General features: G+C 23.9%; 1 non-coding gene across 1 annotated transcript; it reads left to right on the forward strand.

Annotated features, from left to right (window-relative positions):
- The first annotated feature begins 6368 nt into the window (after positions 1 to 6368).
- Positions 6369 to 6487, forward strand: LOC123304765. Its single transcript, XR_006536751.1, has one exon. It is a non-coding gene; the product is annotated as a 5S ribosomal RNA (ribosomal RNA).
- The last annotated feature ends 4502 nt before the right edge of the window (positions 6488 to 10989 follow it).

Raw genomic sequence — 10989 nt, forward strand, 5'->3', positions numbered from 1 at the left:
TTTTATATTAAAAATATAAATTATTTTTCTTCTTTTCTTTTTTTTTACACACCATATATAAATATATGTTATTTAGAAATGTAAACCTTTTATATTATTCATCAACAAATAAATATTATTTTTTGTATAAAATTTTATTGCATTTATAACTCATATCATGGTTACTTTAAAGCGAGAAGTTTTTTTAATATTTCAAATGAATATAAAATAATATAAATTTTATGAAATTTATTTATTTTTAGAAATAGCAATCGCTTATAATTATAACAAAATTTTAATAATGTTTAATTTTATTTCAATAATTTATATTTATATATATATATATATATATATATATATATATATATATATATATATTTTTTAATAAAAATAATATACTCTTATTTAATAATATATGTTGGTCCTATATATAGGACCGAAAATATTTCTTATTTGTTTTTTTTTTTTTAAATTGTCATTTAAAACGCTTATGCACGTTCTCCACGAATACGTCTTGCCAATTGTATATCCTTAGGCATAATTGTAACACGCTTTGCATGAATTGCGCATAAATTGGTATCTTCAAATAAACCTACTAAATAGGCTTCACTAGCTTCTTGTAATGCCATAACAGCTGAACTTTGAAAACGTAAATCGGTTTTAAAATCTTGTGCAATTTCACGTACTAAACGTTGGAATGGTAATTTACGAATTAACAATTCAGTACTTTTTTGATAACGACGAATTTCTCGTAAAGCTACTGTACCAGGACGATATCTGTGTGGTTTTTTTACTCCACCAGTTGCTGGTGCACTTTTACGTGCAGCTTTCGTTGCTAATTGTTTTCTTGGTGCTTTACCACCAGTTGATTTACGTGCAGTTTGCTTGGTTCTAGCCATTTTCAAATAATAATGTTTTTACAAAAAAACACACAATTTTAAAAATTATATTCGACAATTTGATACTACAAAGTCAAATGTTTAAATGCGAAATAAATGTGTTGTATTTATATTTATATGAAATTTCAAAATTTTTGTTGTCATATCCTATTGGATAGCTATCAGAGTATGGACTAATCAAATTGTATAGGCGTGGCTTAAAAAATCTTTAATGCTTTATATAAAAAGGCACAATTGTACCGGCGCTCACATACATTACAATACTTGTGAGGTTAACACACGTGTTATCCGTTCGTTAAAATATTGTAAATAATTTTTTATTAAAATGACTGGCAGAGGAAAAGGTGGAAAGGGTCTTGGAAAAGGGGGTGCAAAACGTCATAGAAAAGTTTTGCGTGATAATATCCAAGGTATTACAAAACCTGCAATTCGTCGTTTAGCACGACGAGGTGGAGTAAAACGTATCTCTGGTTTAATTTATGAAGAAACACGTGGTGTACTTAAAGTATTCCTTGAAAATGTTATTCGGGATGCTGTTACATATACTGAACACGCAAAACGTAAAACAGTTACAGCTATGGATGTTGTATATGCATTAAAACGACAAGGTCGTACTTTGTATGGTTTTGGAGGTTAAGAAAATATAATAATTTACTTAAAATATTTAGTAAATTTATTAAAGAATATTTAATACATCCGATAAATTTAAACAGGCTTTCCTTTTTGGGAAGCCACTAATTTTATTTATATAAGAGTAAATAAATTTGTTAATAAATATAACATATTATATAATTTGTTTACAACAAATTATTTTGTTTATAACATACATTACCAAATATTTTTATTTTTTTTTTTTATTGTAATATATCTGCAATAATAAATTATAATTTGTATATTATCTATTTTATTTTACAATAACTTATTGAATTTTTGAAAAAATTTTATTATAAATTAATATACTATTATATTTTTTATATATACAAGTTAAGAGTAACAAGTATCGATAGGAGATTATCGAATTTATAACTAATAAAACATTTCGCCTTAATCAAAGAAAATAAAGATTTTGCTATACCATTTTTTATACTTTCAATAAATAATTTATTATTAAATTTTTATTATTTCATTTATTTTTTAAAATTATTAAAAATATTTTTCTAATAATTATAAGCGTACATAAACAAGTAGTAAATGTAAAATGAAAATAATAAAGGTAATGTAATGCATTTGCATTACACTGATTTACGATATATATTCCGCGATATCCTTTATTATATTTAAAATTAATAATATTGATATACTAATAATAGATATATTCAAGCTATTAATATATAAAATTTTATATTAAATATGATATTAATAATTGTTTATTTAATTTTTTTGTATATATAAAAATAATTTACTCTTATTTAAAAAATTTGATGGCTCTCTTAAAAAGAGAGCCGTTTTTATATGTTGATGTATTTTTATGTTATCAATTAAATAATATTTTCGATTTATTTATTTTGAACTTGTATATTTAGTAACAGCTTTAGTACCTTCACTAACAGCGTGCTTTGCCAATTCACCAGGTAATAATAATCGAACTGCGGTTTGAATTTCCCGACTTGTGATTGTTGAACGTTTATTATAATGTGCTAAACGTGATGCTTCAGCAGCAATACGTTCAAAAATATCATTAACAAAACTGTTCATGATACTCATAGCTTTACTAGAGATACCAGTATCAGGATGCACTTGTTTTAATACTTTGTAAATGTAAATTGCATATGATTCCTTGCGCTTCCTCTTCTTTTTCTTATCACTCTTTGATATATTTTTTTGAGCTTTGCCAGCTTTTTTTGCTGCTTTTCCACTTGTTTTTGGTGGCATTGTTACAAACAATTAATATACACAGATAGTTACAGAACACCAGTCAGTATATGTATGAGCGTGTCGTGTATACAACTAGCGTATTATATACGCGAAGATGGATATAACAATAAAAATGAATACTACTCTCTGATTGGCTGAAAATAATACTATAAGGTGATTGGTTTATTTTTAAAGTTTTATATTTTATAAATATTATAAATTAAAATACCCAAATAACATTTTAAACATTTATGTTACAATCCCCGTAACGTACACATCTGTGTGATTATATTTACAAAAAAAAATATTAATTAAATAAATTTATTCGCTATGTCTGGACGAGGTAAAGGTGGTAAAGTAAAGGGAAAGGCAAAGTCAAGATCAAGCCGAGCAGGATTACAATTTCCTGTTGGAAGAATTCACAGATTATTACGAAAAGGAAATTATGCTGAACGAGTAGGTGCTGGTGCCCCAGTATATTTGGCTGCTGTTATGGAATATTTGGCTGCAGAAGTTCTCGAGTTAGCTGGTAATGCTGCCCGTGATAACAAAAAAACACGTATCATTCCACGTCATTTACAATTGGCAATTCGTAATGATGAAGAATTAAATAAATTATTATCTGGTGTAACAATTGCTCAAGGTGGTGTATTACCAAACATTCAAGCAGTGTTATTACCAAAGAAAACTGAAAAGAAAGCATAAATTAAAAACATTGCATTAATTTTTATAATAATAATACATCGATCATAGGCCTTTTAATAAAAGGCCACAAATTTATTTAAAATAAGAGTAAAAATTATTTTTATAAATAATATATTATAATATTTTTTTAAAGAATCAATTTAAATAATTATAAATTAATGATTCTTTTTTTTTTTTTTCTTTTTTATATGTTATTATGGAAATAATTCATCATATTATGATGACATTTAGGTAACATATTATAAGAATATTCATAAAATATTATCAAAATAATATTGTATTATGATGATATTTAGACAAAATATTATAAGAATATACACAAAATATTATCAAAATAATATCATTAGATAACAAAACTGTTCATGATACTCATACCTTTACTAGAGATAAAAGTATCAGGATGCACTTGTATTAATACATATTATCACAACATCACAAAATATTTTTTAAAAGGAAAAATTTTTTAAAAATTATTATAAAATTTGATTGAATTAAATTTCAATTTATTTTTTTAATAATTAAAGAAAAAAAAAAGCATATAAACTTTCTATTGAAAATGTTATTTTCAACTAGATGGCCAAGTGAACTTTGTTACACAAACAATATATGACGTATTCGTTATTTAAATAATCAGTATCCTTTGATATTATATCAATACGTTACTCTCTTCTTTTGATACATATTAATAAAATTTCAATTTATAAGATTTTATGTCAATTATATAAATAATATTATAAATTTTCTAAATACATAAGTTAAGTAACAAAAAATTTGAATAACAAGATAAATTTATATATTATGTTTTAATACTCGATACTATAATATATCGCATCCGTTACCAATTATTCGGTATCCTTTGATTTATACACAGAATGAACCAAAAATATGTATCAAATTTATTTTATTTATTTATATATTTAATATTATTATTATTATTTTATATTACAAAGTTTCTTAACGAAGCTTACAATGATTTCTCATATCGTACTTAACAAAATTATTTAGATCATATAAAATTTAAATTGTTAAAAAATTTTTATATTTATTATTATTATTTATTTTTATTAAAATTACATAACATAAAATTAATAATATTTTAATAATTATATAAATTAATTCTTATTTAAAATAATCTTATATTAATCTCAACAAATACTCTAATAATATATTTTGTCATAAATTTTTTTATATTTAAAATAAATATTATAATATATAAATACTTATATCAGTATAAAATTTCTTTATATAATTATGAAAAAATTAATTTAATAGTTAATTATTGATATTAATGCATAAATAAAAGTATTTTCTAATGAAATATATTTTGTCAATGTTCGATTAACACATTTCATAATAATACGTTTTCATTATTGACAAAAAAAGTTTTTCTAAAAATGAAATCTTATACTATAATATATATATTTATATATTAAATTTTTTAATTATTTATATACTAATAATTTATAATAAATCGATATTAAATAAAAAATAAAAATATATACTTTTTAAGTTTACCTTAAAAATATTATTGTTTTGTATGATTGAAATAATTAATATTAAACTATGTTTATTAATAATTGTTAATAAAAAAATTAAATATATTTTAATTTATAAAATAAATATTATTATTAAATTTATAATTTATTATTTTATATATTATAGAAATTGAAAAAATAAATCATGTTTACTACGACAGTAAATTAGAAATACTATTTAATTTTTATGTGTTTTCTACATGGTACTTTGACTTACATAGGGACTTATATTATTGTGAATAATGATATAATTGAAAACCTTTATTTTTTATTTGATAGAATTATTATATTTTATCATTTAAATATTTATAATAAATACATTATTTTTATAAAGTAAAAAATATGGCCGAAGAAAATTCTACAGCTGTTGCAGCAACTGCGGTTACTGCTGCTTCTACAACACCAACAAAAAAAGCAACAGCTTCTGGTGCTAAACGTACAAAACAACATTCAAAACCAACACATCCACGTACATCAGAAATGGTTGTTAACGCAATTAAAAATTTAAAAGAACGTGGTGGTTCATCATTACAAGCAATTAAAAAATATTTAGCTGCAAATTATAAAGTGGATTCTGATAAAATTTCACCATTTATTAAAAAATATTTAAAAGCTGCTGTAACTGAGGGAGCCTTGGTACAAACTAAAGGTAAAGGTGCATCTGGTTCATTCAAATTGGCTGCTTCCGCTTCATCTAATTCTTCAGCTAAATCAAAAGTATCCAAAAAAGAAAGTGGAGCAAAAGGTTCAGCAAAGAGTGCTAAAAGTAAACGGGCACCAAAAGAAAAGAAAGCCACAACTACATCATTGGCAGCCAAAAAGCCTAAAGCAAAAAAAGCGACTCCATCATCATCAACTGCTGCTAAAAAAGTTACTGCAAAATCATCAGCGGCATCAAAAAAAGCACCAGTTAAAGCAAAACCAGCAAAAAGTACAAAATCCGCTGCCAAAAGTAGCCCTGCTCGTAAACCGAAAGCACCAAAAGCTAAGAAAGCTTCTGTTGCCAAATCATCTCCTACAAAAATTAAAAAAGCAGCACCAAAAAAGAAATGATCTGTTACTTTAATAATATATTGAAATATTTCATTATTTTTGCTAAAAAATGAAAATAACATAGGCCTTAATACAGGCCACAAATTAATATTTGATAAGAGTAAATTATTTTTTGTATAAATATTTTATAAAATAATAGTTTAGAAACATTTGCCACAGTCAGTACCACGGATGGGTGGCCACTTGAGAATACTGTGTGCGGTTGCATTTTTATTTAAAATATATGGTATAATAAATAAGTATATATTTAAATTGATTACTTCATTGAAAATTTTAATAATATACTTTAATATTAATGATATTTATGAAAAATATATATTTGTAAAAATTTTCATTTATTACTGGCAACAGCCATACCACGTTGAAAACACCGGTTCTCGTCCGATCACCGAAGTTAAGCAACATTGGGCACAGTCAGTACTTGGATGGGTGACCGCTTGGGAACACTGTGTGCGGTTGCCTTTTTATATTAAAAATATAAATTATTTTTCTTCTTTTCTTTTTTTTTACACACCATATATAAATATATGTTATTTAGAAATGTAAACCTTTTATATTATTCATCAACAAATAAATATTATTTTTTGTATAAAATTTTATTGCATTTATAACTCATATCATGGTTACTTTAAAGCGAGAAGTTTTTTTAATATTTCAAATGAATATAAAATAATATAAATTTTATGAAATTTATTTATTTTTAGAAATAGCAATCGCTTATAATTATAACAAAATTTTAATAATGTTTAATTTTATTTCAATAATTTATATTTATATATATATATATATATATATATATATATATATATATATATATATTTTTTAATAAAAATAATATACTCTTATTTAATAATATATGTTGGTCCTATATATAGGACCGAAAATATTTCTTATTTGTTTTTTTTTTTTTAAATTGTCATTTAAAACGCTTATGCACGTTCTCCACGAATACGTCTTGCCAATTGTATATCCTTAGGCATAATTGTAACACGCTTTGCATGAATTGCGCATAAATTGGTATCTTCAAATAAACCTACTAAATAGGCTTCACTAGCTTCTTGTAATGCCATAACAGCTGAACTTTGAAAACGTAAATCGGTTTTAAAATCTTGTGCAATTTCACGTACTAAACGTTGGAATGGTAATTTACGAATTAACAATTCAGTACTTTTTTGATAACGACGAATTTCTCGTAAAGCTACTGTACCAGGACGATATCTGTGTGTTTTTTTTACTCCACCAGTTGCTGGTGCACTTTTACGTGCAGCTTTCGTTGCTAATTGTTTTCTTGGTGCTTTACCACCAGTTGATTTACGTGCAGTTTGCTTGGTTCTAGCCATTTTCAAATAATAATGTTTTTACAAAAAAACACACAATTTTAAAAATTATATTCGACAATTTGATACTACAAAGTCAAATGTTTAAATGCGAAATAAATGTGTTGTATTTATATTTATATGAAATTTCAAAATTTTTGTTGTCATATCCTATTGGATAGCTATCAGAGTATGGACTAATCAAATTGTATAGGCGTGGCTTAAAAAATCTTTAATGCTTTATATAAAAAGGCACAATTGTACCGGCGCTCACATACATTACAATACTTGTGAGGTTAACACACGTGTTATCCGTTCGTTAAAATATTGTAAATAATTTTTTATTAAAATGACTGGCAGAGGAAAAGGTGGAAAGGGTCTTGGAAAAGGGGGTGCAAAACGTCATAGAAAAGTTTTGCGTGATAATATCCAAGGTATTACAAAACCTGCAATTCGTCGTTTAGCACGACGAGGTGGAGTAAAACGTATCTCTGGTTTAATTTATGAAGAAACACGTGGTGTACTTAAAGTATTCCTTGAAAATGTTATTCGGGATGCTGTTACATATACTGAACACGCAAAACGTAAAACAGTTACAGCTATGGATGTTGTATATGCATTAAAACGACAAGGTCGTACTTTGTATGGTTTTGGAGGTTAAGAAAATATAATAATTTACTTAAAATATTTAGTAAATTTATTAAAGAATATTTAATACATCCGATAAATTTAAACAGGCTTTCCTTTTTGGGAAGCCACTAATTTTATTTATATAAGAGTAAATAAATTTGTTAATAAATATAACATATTATATAATTTGTTTACAACAAATTATTTTGTTTATAACATACATTACCAAATATTTTTATTTTTTTTTTTTATTGTAATATATCTGCAATAATAAATTATAATTTGTATATTATCTATTTTATTTTACAATAACTTATTGAATTTTTGAAAAAATTTTATTATAAATTAATATACTATTATATTTTTTATATATACAAGTTAAGAGTAACAAGTATCGATAGGAGATTATCGAATTTATAACTAATAAAACATTTCGCCTTAATCAAAGAAAATAAAGATTTTGCTATACCATTTTTTATACTTTCAATAAATAATTTATTATTAAATTTTTATTATTTCATTTATTTTTTAAAATTATTAAAAATATTTTTCTAATAATTATAAGCGTACATAAACAAGTAGTAAATGTAAAATGAAAATAATAAAGGTAATGTAATGCATTTGCATTACACTGATTTACGATATATATTCCGCGATATCCTTTATTATATTTAAAATTAATAATATTGATATACTAATAATAGATATATTCAAGCTATTAATATATAAAATTTTATATTAAATATGATATTAATAATTGTTTATTTAATTTTTTTGTATATATAAAAATAATTTACTCTTATTTAAAAAATTTGATGGCTCTCTTAAAAAGAGAGCCGTTTTTATATGTTGATGTATTTTTATGTTATCAATTAAATAATATTTTCGATTTATTTATTTTGAACTTGTATATTTTGTAACAGCTTTAGTACCTTCACTAACAGCGTGCTTTGCCAATTCACCAGGTAATAATAATCGAACTGCGGTTTGAATTTCCCGACTTGTGATTGTTGAACGTTTATTATAATGTGCTAAACGTGATGCTTCAGCAGCAATACGTTCAAAAATATCATTAACAAAACTGTTCATGATACTCATAGCTTTACTAGAGATACCAGTATCAGGATGCACTTGTTTTAATACTTTGTAAATGTAAATTGCATATGATTCCTTGCGCTTCCTCTTCTTTTTCTTATCACTCTTTGATATATTTTTTTGAGCTTTGCCAGCTTTTTTTGCTGCTTTTCCACTTGTTTTTGGTGGCATTGTTACAAACAATTAATATACACAGATAGTTACAGAACACCAGTCAGTATATGTATGAGCGTGTCGTGTATACAACTAGCGTATTATATACGCGAAGATGGATATAACAATAAAAATGAATACTACTCTCTGATTGGCTGAAAATAATACTATAAGGTGATTGGTTTATTTTTAAAGTTTTATATTTTATAAATATTATAAATTAAAATACCCAAATAACATTTTAAACATTTATGTTACAATCCCCGTAACGTACACATCTGTGTGATTATATTTACAAAAAAAAATATTAATTAAATAAATTTATTCGCTATGTCTGGACGAGGTAAAGGTGGTAAAGTAAAGGGAAAGGCAAAGTCAAGATCAAGCCGAGCAGGATTACAATTTCCTGTTGGAAGAATTCACAGATTATTACGAAAAGGAAATTATGCTGAACGAGTAGGTGCTGGTGCCCCAGTATATTTGGCTGCTGTTATGGAATATTTGGCTGCAGAAGTTCTCGAGTTAGCTGGTAATGCTGCCCGTGATAACAAAAAAACACGTATCATTCCACGTCATTTACAATTGGCAATTCGTAATGATGAAGAATTAAATAAATTATTATCTGGTGTAACAATTGCTCAAGGTGGTGTATTACCAAACATTCAAGCAGTGTTATTACCAAAGAAAACTGAAAAGAAAGCATAAATTAAAAACATTGCATTAATTTTTATAATAATAATACATCGATCATAGGCCTTTTAATAAAAGGCCACAAATTTATTTAAAATAAGAGTAAAAATTATTTTTATAAATAATATATTATAATATTTTTTTAAAGAATCAATTTAAATAATTATAAATTAATGATTCTTTTTTTTTTTTTTCTTTTTTATATGTTATTATGGAAATAATTCATCATATTATGATGACATTTAGGTAACATATTATAAGAATATTCATAAAATATTATCAAAATAATATTGTATTATGATGATATTTAGACAAAATATTATAAGAATATACACAAAATATTATCAAAATAATATCATTAGATAACAAAACTGTTCATGATACTCATACCTTTACTAGAGATAAAAGTATCAGGATGCACTTGTATTAATACATATTATCACAACATCACAAAATATTTTTTAAAAGGAAAAATTTTTTAAAAATTATTATAAAATTTGATTGAATTAAATTTCAATTTATTTTTTTAATAATTAAAGAAAAAAAAAAGCATATAAACTTTCTATTGAAAATGTTATTTTCAACTAGATGGCCAAGTGAACTTTGTTACACAAACAATATATGACGTATTCGTTATTTAAATAATCAGTATCCTTTGATATTATATCAATACGTTACTCTCTTCTTTTGATACATATTAATAAAATTTCAATTTATAAGATTTTATGTCAATTATATAAATAATATTATAAATTTTCTAAATACATAAGTTAAGTAACAAAAAATTTGAATAACAAGATAAATTTATATATTATGTTTTAATACTCGATACTATAATATATCGCATCCGTTACCAATTATTCGGTATCCTTTGATTTATACACAGAATGAACCAAAAATATGTATCAAATTTATTTTATTTATTTATATATTTAATATTATTATTATTATTTTATATTACAAAGTTTCTTAACGAAGCTTACAATGATTTCTCATATCGTACTTAACAAAATTATTTAGATCATATAAAATTTAAATTGTTAAAAAATTTTTATATTTATTATTATTATTTATTTTTAT

This window comes from Chrysoperla carnea (assembly GCF_905475395.1).
Source record: "Chrysoperla carnea chromosome X unlocalized genomic scaffold, inChrCarn1.1 SUPER_X_unloc_9, whole genome shotgun sequence".
NCBI lineage: Eukaryota > Metazoa > Arthropoda > Insecta > Neuroptera > Chrysopidae > Chrysoperla > Chrysoperla carnea.